The 8,747-nt window shown below is 48.1% G+C and overlaps 1 protein-coding gene across 6 annotated transcripts in view; it reads right to left on the minus strand.

Annotated features, from left to right (window-relative positions):
- Positions 1 to 8,514, minus strand: part of RCBTB2 (RCC1 and BTB domain containing protein 2) — an 81,493-nt gene extending 72,979 nt beyond the window's left edge. For 2 of the 6 annotated variants that reach the window (XM_088445457.1, XM_088445517.1), the window contains exon 1: positions 8,285 to 8,513. The gene's annotated coding sequence lies outside the window, so the exon portion shown is untranslated. Of the gene's footprint in view, positions 1 to 4,708; positions 4,744 to 7,917; positions 7,970 to 8,284 lie in introns of those variants that run through there. The other 4 variants (XM_088445144.1, XM_088445225.1, XM_088445302.1 and 1 more) reach the window with 4 other exon arrangements.
- Between the last annotated feature and the right edge of the window lie 233 nt (positions 8,515 to 8,747).

Consider the following 8,747-nt stretch of genomic DNA (forward strand, 5'->3'; position numbering starts at 1 on the left):
CAACGGACGCCAGTCTTCGGGGCTGGGGAGCAGTTTCGGGTCCACACTTGTTCCAGGGCAGGTGGACGCCGACAGAAGCGGAGCTTCCAATAAATATCTTGGAACTCCGTGCGGTCTTCAATGCTCTCCAGCAGGCACAGCGGTTTCTCCAGGGTCGCCCGGTGCAGGTCCAGTCGGACAACGCTACCACCGTGGCCTACATAAACAGGCAAGGAGGAACTCGCAGTCGGGCGGCTCTCGTAGAGGTCTCTCGGATCCTGGTTTGGGCGGAGCGCAATCTTCCGGCCATATCAGCGGTTTTCATCCCGGGAGTGCTCAATTGGGAGGCGGACTTTCTAAGTCGCCAGGACGTTCATCCGGGGGAATGGTCCCTGCACCCGGACGTTTTTCAACTACTGGTGGACAGGTGGGGTCTTCCAGAAATCGACCTCATGGCGTCCCGGCACAACAACAAGTTGCCGGTGTACGGGTCTCGCACAAGAGACGAAGGGGCGTCTCTGGTGGATGCTCTGTCCGTCCGGTGGACGTTCCGGTTCGCATACCTGTTCCCTCCGGTCTCCCTTCTTCCACGGGTAATCCGGAAATTCAAACAGGAAGGAGGGACGCTCCTGTTGATAGCTCCCGCGTGGCCCAGACGGCACTGGTTCTCAGACCTTCAGGATCTGTCCGTGGACATTCCTCTGCGGTTGCCGCTACGACCGGACCTTCTGTCTCAGGGTCCTTGCCTTCACCCGGACCTAACTCGGCTGTCTTTGACGGCGTGGCTGTTGAGACGGCCATGCTGAGGTCCCGGGGGTTTTCCAGCTCTGTGGTGCGTACCATGTTACGAGCTCGGAAACCGTCTTCCGCGAGGATATACCATCGCGTGTGGCATACGTTCTTCCAGTGGTGTCGACCGAGAGGTTATGCACCGCGGGAGTTTCGTCTGTCTCGGATTCTCGCCTTCCTGCAAGCGGGTCTAGATCATGGGCTTCGCCTTGCTTCTTTGAAGGTACAGGTTTCGGCCCTATCTGTCTGGTTTCACCGTAGGATTGCTACAATCCCGGATGTGCGCACCTTTATGCAGGGTGTTCTCCGCATTCAGCCGCCCTTTGTTCCACCTGTGGCGCCTTGGGATTTGGCTGTGGTCCTGAGGGCTCTCCAAGGACCGCCGTTTGAACCACTGGGCTCAGTGGATCTTAAATGGCTAACAGCTAAGACTGTTTTCCTTCTGGCCATTGCTTCGGCCAGACGTGTTTCTGAGTTAGGGGCTCTTTCTTGTAGACCCCCTTTCTTGGTTTTTTATGGGAACAGGGCAGTGCTCCGCACTCGGCCCGAGTTTCTTCCCAAAGTTGTTTCCCAGTTTCATATTAACGAGGAAATAGTTGTTCCGGCCTTTAACTCACCGGGTCTTTCCGTGGGTGAGGCCTCTTTGGATGTTGTGCGGGCCTTAAGGACTTATGTTGACCGCACTTCTTCGTTTAGGAAGTCGGACGCTTTGTTTGTCCTCTTTGGCTTCCGTAAAAAGGGTTGGCCTGCTTCAAAGCAAACTTTGGCAGCCTGGATCCGTATGGCTATTTCTGAAGCTTATCTTCATGAAGGCCTACCGGTCCCTCCTTCTCTGAAGGCTCATTCCACTAGGTCTGTGGGTCCTTCGTGGGCAGCTCGACGTGGTGCCTCGGCAGTTCAGATCTGCAAGGCTGCTACGTGGTCTTCTGTCCATACCTTCGTGAGGTATTACAGGTTTGACACCTTCGCCTCTCAGGATGCTTCCTTCGGGCGGCGGATTCTCCTTTCTGCACAGGAGCGTCCCCACCCTTAAAGGATACTGCTTTGGGACATCCCCAAGGTATCCTGTGGATACCCTATGGACCCTGAAGTAGAAAATATGAGATATGGTAAGAACTTACCCTTGTTATCTCTATTTCTACGAAGTCCATAGGGTTCCACAGGACTCCCGCCCTGTTGCACCTGTGCTGCAGATGGGCTTTGCTCTGGTCACCGGTTTTCCGTCTCCCTCTGGTGAGAATGTGATTCTTGTATGTGTCCAGATCTTTGTTCTCTCTCTTCCTTCTCCTCCTCCGGCCTATGGCTTGGTAACTAACTGAGGTGCCTTGGCTTGGGGGCGGGGTATAGGAGGGGGACCTAGTGCATCCTGGGAGGCTGAAAGCTTAACTCTTTGGTGCCCTGCGACTGACGTCACACCTATACCCCAAGGTATCCTGTGGAACCCTATGGACTTCGTAGAAATAGAGATAACAAGGGTAAGTTCTTACCATATCTCATATTTTTTCTCACCAGCTATACTTTTTCGCAGGTCCCGATGCATTGACTTTTCGCACCGGTGAAAAGTCAGAACAATTGAATACAGGAATAACTGAAAAGTGACGAAAATTACGACATCAGCGAAAAAAACACGGCGAAAACTGCTTTTCAACGCTAATTGAATATGGCCCCATGTATGAAATAACTTTGGGGGAGATGGATCTAACCTTAGAGAGAGTTAAAGTGGTGAGAGAAAGTACCAATGTATCAGCTCCTGTAATTTTTCAAACACTCTGTAAAATGACAGAAGCGGATTGGTTGGTACTCTCTCTCTCCATCCACGGTTCGATACATCTCCCCCTTTTGTTTTAAAAAAACACTTTATACAAAGGGTTGAAAACAGTTTATGATAATTTATTTGAGAGTCTGTAGCACAGAGTTTCCCAAACTCCGCCATTACAGCACAGGTTTTAAAGATGCTTCAGTCCAGATTGTTAAATCAAAATTGATTGAGGTACTTATTTAGTCCCCTGTGCTCAAGCATGGATATTCTTAAAACCTGGTCTGTAATGGCAGAGTTTGGGAAACTCTGCTGTAGCACCCTACAGAGTCGTACAGATGTGTCCAAATACATCTTACTTCCTTGCGAGTTAAACAGCAGCCTCTTTTCGTGCAACTTTTTTTACCTTCAAAAGCGATGCGAATAGGACAAACAAGCAGCTTCTGGTGATTAAAATGATATGTGGCATGCCTGTAGTCTGTGTGTAACTTCGGGTGTATGTGCATGCAAAATGCTACGTTATAGTCACAGCCACTGACACTGTAATGTAGCATTGTGCATACAGATACACCCTCAGTTGCACACAGTATATAGGCATGCCACATATTTTAATCAGAAGCTGCTTGTGCAACCATTTTGTGAATAAGACGCAATTGACAAATGCTCGGTGTTACTGAGTCGCACGGCGCTTACACGTTATATTTAACTTGACTTGTAGCGCACGGACGTAAGATGTATTTGGACAAATCTGTAAAGCTACATACACACGGAAAGATTTTCTGTCCAACCATCCAACTAGTTGATTGGTTGGAATGAAAATCTGGTAAGGAATGAAAGCAAATGACAATCAGCAATTTGCTCCCAAACGCCAGAAAATGGACAGAAAATGTTGTTCAAACATTTAACAAACTTGTCTAACGACCATTTTCATCTATTTTCTGGCATTTAGGAGCAAATTGCTGATCATCAGTTACTCCCATACGTTACCAGATTTTCATTCCAACCAATCAACTAGATTGTATGCACCTTACGTGTGTATGCACCTTAAGCAATTATACACACAAGTCCCTGCCCCGTTGGAGCTGACCATCTAAATTTCTTACATGCTTGAGCCCAGTTTTGTCAGAAACCAAAATAGCCTACCTACATGATTTTGAAATTTGAGGGAAGTCAGAACACTAGAGGAAATCCACACAAACATATACATCGTTATACAGCTTTTAGACCAAAATTCCGGGTCTGACCCAGAGGTTGGAAAAGGGTTCCAATCCGGCTCAGAGCCAGAATTTCCTCGGCGCTGACCAAGGATATTCCCAAGCCGGCGTTTTCACACCAGAGCCGGGTCTGCAGAGACCTGGCTTTTCCGCCGTTGAAGTGGACGCTTGGAGATGACGTCATCGCCAAGCGCCACTGAAGCCGGCCAATCGGCAGGCATACGGCACGATCCAGGTCACCGTTACCCTGCAGTGTAAACAGCGCGATCCGGGTTTCACGGGTTATTCCCTTGTTTAACACTGCAAGTTACCTGGGTTGGATTGCTGGGTCACTCGACCCAGCAATCCAACCCTTTCCCCTTTTACACCAAGGAGCTACCCGGGTTAACCCTGCAATAACACGGGTTTTAGCTCCGGAGTAAAAGGGGTATAAGTGGGAATCAAACCCATGACCGCACAGCTTTGAGACAGCAATACTAACCACTATGCCACTGAAAAACAGTTAAAAATCTAAAATCAGCTACAACATACACTGCTAAAAAGACATTAATTTAAATTACCAAAAATGTATGATCGTGGAGGGACATTTTCAGCAATATGGCAACATCTACTTAGGAACAAATAAATTATTGTCTTTATGCATTGTTCTTATAGGCAACATTGGTTCAAAATCAGAGAAAATGATAAAAACTGTTGTATAGTATACCAATACAAGAAGTAACAGGTCCTGTGAAATTCTGTGTGGAATGTTTTTTTTGTGGGGGTGTGATAAAGAGGATTTGCTGCATTATAAACAAATCCACAGCGATCATCAAAACTCTTACTACAAGTATATAAAGCTTGGTATATCAAACAGCAATATGGAAGTAAGGTTCCAGTACAAAGAACACACAAATTCATTTTGCATACGGTAATATTAAAATGTAAGCATTCGGACTAATATTAGAAAGGTGGATTTTGAAGCAGTTACCATGATGTGTGCATAAACAATATTTAAATGCACATCCTGAGAGACGATATCCTGGATATAGACTCAGTAAACACTAACCAGCTTCAACCAAGGCAACATTCTAATATTAGGACTTCCTTTCTGAAATGACACAATATGATGTATGTTCAAGTGGAGCGTGATATCAAAAGTTCAAAGCTGATGTACAAACAACAAGCTACTGGTTTCCCTGAATATGATCAACCATGACTCCTCCCATTCCCTCACTGTGGGGTCTGTGTACTAAAGCCTTGGAGAGAGAAAGTGGACGGAGATAAAGTGCCATCCAATCAGCTCCTGTCACTTTACAGGCCGTGCTTGAAAAATGACAGTTAGGAGCTGATTGGTTGGTACTTTATCTCTCTCCAATGCTTAGTACATTGGCCTCTAATTTACATATTATGTTACAGCCGAAATAATTCATGTTAGACTTTTGCAGGTATAGTTACTGAGAAAAAAAAAAACATACTGAAGGTCATATGAAGCTCTGGTATATAGTTTAATTAGTATTCTACAAGAAAACAATAAGTCATGGAAACTATTTTGGGCGGCACGGTTGGCAGTGGTTAGCATTACTGGCTCACAGCCAGGAGCATTTCTAGAGATGAGGGGGCCGCCCTCCTCTCCGACACGGGCCCCCTCCTCTCCACCCGGCAGAGCACTGAGCTGTGCGCGGCCAGCGCCGGAGTTACAGACTCTGGGCACTAGAGTGTGCCCACAGTTTATAATGTATGCACAGGTCACCGGGAAAATGGCCACCGCGGCCATTTTCCCTGTACTGCGCATACGACAGGAAAATGGCCGCCGCAGCCATTTTCCAGTCGTTTTACAGCGACGGACCCCCGCACCGACGTGGAACTCCGGAGAGGTTAAGTAATATTATGGTTGCAGGGTGTGCGGTGCGGGGCCCGTGTTCCCCGCAAACCCTGCACCCATTATAGATACGCCCCTGCTCGCATCACTTAGGTCTGCATTTAGGATTCCCAACAAGGCCTTATGGGTGTGGAGTTTGTATCTTCTCCTCATGTTTTTGAATGTGTGCGCGCTATATGAATACCCATTAATAAACAATTTTACATAGATTATAATTCTTTTGTGCCCATTAATGGTTGCACATTTGGACTTTAAGGTACTCAAGCATCTGTAACATGGTCCCTAGTGGGAAGCAGAAAAAGGCTTCACAATATATACTGTCCGCTCTGTTAAGAGAATTCCACTATATATAGTATTCACACCAGGGCCGGAAAGGGGCAGGGCGCCTGGCATGAAAATAGGCACTTTAGACGTGTCCCCTTTTTGTCACTGTACGGGGCATACCCTGCACTCGCGGAGATGCTATGAAGCCCCTAAGGCCTAAACTCTCCCTGCAGAATGAAAACATGCCATGCGCAAGGCAACTATTTACCTGACTGTCTGTTTCACCATAAATTCTCCCACCCGCGGGATACTGCGGCCCGGGTGTGTAGACGACATCCGGCAGGCTGTTTCAGCAGGGCGCCACCATAAGGGCAGGACTCATTTCACAGCTTTAAAATCAGGAAGGACACAGCACCCTGCTAAACCCACCTAGTGTGAAGTCTTCAACACAAAACACTTCATAGACTGTTTCATTCTATTGATACACACTACACCAAAGAAAGGAAACTAGTAGTTTTGCTGCTAAACTTTAAGTCCCAGCAAGCCAATGCCAGCCTCTGGAACAGGTGGGGTACAAGATCCCTCAGTCAGTATCCCGATGGTCACAATGCCGGCTCCAGAATCCCAGTCAAAATACTGACAAATATTGGCCAAGTATTCTAACTTTCGCCGTAACCCTCCCCTCCCACAGCCTAACCCGACCCTAGCTCTCCCGCAGCCTAACCCTATTACTCACCATCAGGATTGTGACTGTATTCCATAGCCGGTATTCTGATGACCGCTGGGATTCTGATTACATCCCTCTAAGACTTGTAGAGCAACTACAGTTGGACACCGTACTATAAAACAGGCCCCCACATACTTAGTGGTGATAATAATTACTGACGCACTGGCCAGCTTATTCATGCAATATATAACCAATAGTTCCACTGCTGAAAGTCCCAACAAGCCAATGCCAGCCTCTGAAGGTGGGGACAAACCAGGCAGATCTCTCTGCCAACCCACCGTCAGATCGGCTGATCAGGTAAGGCAGGGATGGGGGAACCTCAGGCCCGGGGGTCGTATAATGCCCCCGGAATAATTTGGTCTTGCCCTCGGAACTTTTTTCTGCTAGCCTCGTCTGGCTAGCAGGGTGCCTAGAATGGCACCTTGCAGCCAGAATCTATGCAGCAGTGCCACCTGGAGCCTCCTTAGGACGCTTCAGACGGTCACACCGCTGCCCTTACAGCTCCACAGAGCATCCTCAGGATGCCCCGGGCATTGCTTTAATCACCGGTGATTGTGACCCCATCCTCATGTGATGTCACACAGAGGGGGCGTGGCTTGCACCAGGCCCGCAAATAATATATATATATCAAAGTGGCCCTCGGCAGTAAAAAGTGGCCCTCCCCACCACTGAGGAGCATTGATATCACAACTGGGTGGGCATTTGGATTGCCTGCCCTGCTGAGTGATGTCAATCACCAGCGGTCCCTGCAGCATGTGTAAGGGCGGCCGGATACACACAGCCAGATGGGCGATATATCTGCAGATATATATCGACGCATCTGCTGTGCTGCAGAGCAAATGCGATGCCTTTGAACAACGTTGTTCACAGACATAGCGAGCTACACACCCAAAATTGATAACCAGCATTCTCTGACTTAACCATTTCCCAATCCAGGCAAACAGCGCGGTGTATTGAATAGCTGCGGAAGCTCCCTCCTGCGGCTATTCATCATCGCACTGAATTGAATTTGGCCCATAATAGATATAGCCCAGTGTGTACCCAGCTTGACTGTAGAGCAACTACAGCTGAACAACCACAGATCCTGACCTAGTAAAACAAGCCCAAACATACATAGTTGTGGTAATAAGTTACTGCAGCACTGGAAGAATTCATGTAGCATACTGTATACATGACCAAACACAGTTGATCAGGTGGCAGCTATGAAAATTTTAAACATGTTTACGAAGCAAGGACTGAACTGGCAGCACACCATTCATACATAATGCAAGAGGATAGCTCAAAAATACCCTATGTATCCTACACCATCTATGCCTCATATCCCTACCCTCCAACACGACCCCTTCCACCAGGTACACACTGCTCTGCTCCTGGACTTCCCACCTAATGTATGATTGCAGCCACCTGTGTTGAACTAATTAATTGATGAGACAGGTGTTTAAACACAGGTGGCTGCAATCATACATTAGGTGGGAAATCTAGGAGCAGAGTATTTTGGACCTGGCGGAAGGGGTCATGTTGAAGGGTCTGCATAACCATCACACACATGGGAGCTGCTGCCCAGGCGTAACAACAAATGTGTATGTATGCCGTGAGTGACATGAGGCCACCCGCTCCCTGCTGTGCTGCCTCCGCCCGGTCTGCATGCTTAGCCCCGTCATTACAGCACACAGCAGCTGCTAATTGCTTCCCACCTGAGCCGGAATACGAGACGCTGCTGCCGCTGCCACTATGGCCTCCCACGGACTGAGGCTCCCCGGCCCGCTGCAGCAGTGCAGCCGCGACACAGTCACCGCCCCCGGCCTCAGCGTAATGGTAAGGAGGAGCGGAGACTGGCTGCCGTCACGTCACATTCCTCCTGTCTTCTTCGTCGCACATCAGACTGTCTCAGAGGTGGAGCCAGTATTCCGCTGTATTATTGTATTATATATCACAGAATCCAGATATATACATAGGGCAGAAGCGTGTCACCTGTATGACAGGCCGGGCTAATGGATAAGCGTGACTGAGTGGTATCAAATCTAAAGAAAGGAGAAGTGGACAACTGCTAGAGAAGTTTTCCATCCGGATAGATCTAGAATAGATTGCTGCAGGCAAGGGTAATGTCTAAGGGGTCTATTTACTAAGCAGTGTTAGGAGACAAAGTGAAATGAGATC

Source organism: Taudactylus pleione, unplaced genomic scaffold, assembly GCF_031769625.1.
Source record: "Taudactylus pleione unplaced genomic scaffold, aTauple2 ptg000005l, whole genome shotgun sequence".
NCBI lineage: Eukaryota > Metazoa > Chordata > Amphibia > Anura > Myobatrachidae > Taudactylus > Taudactylus pleione.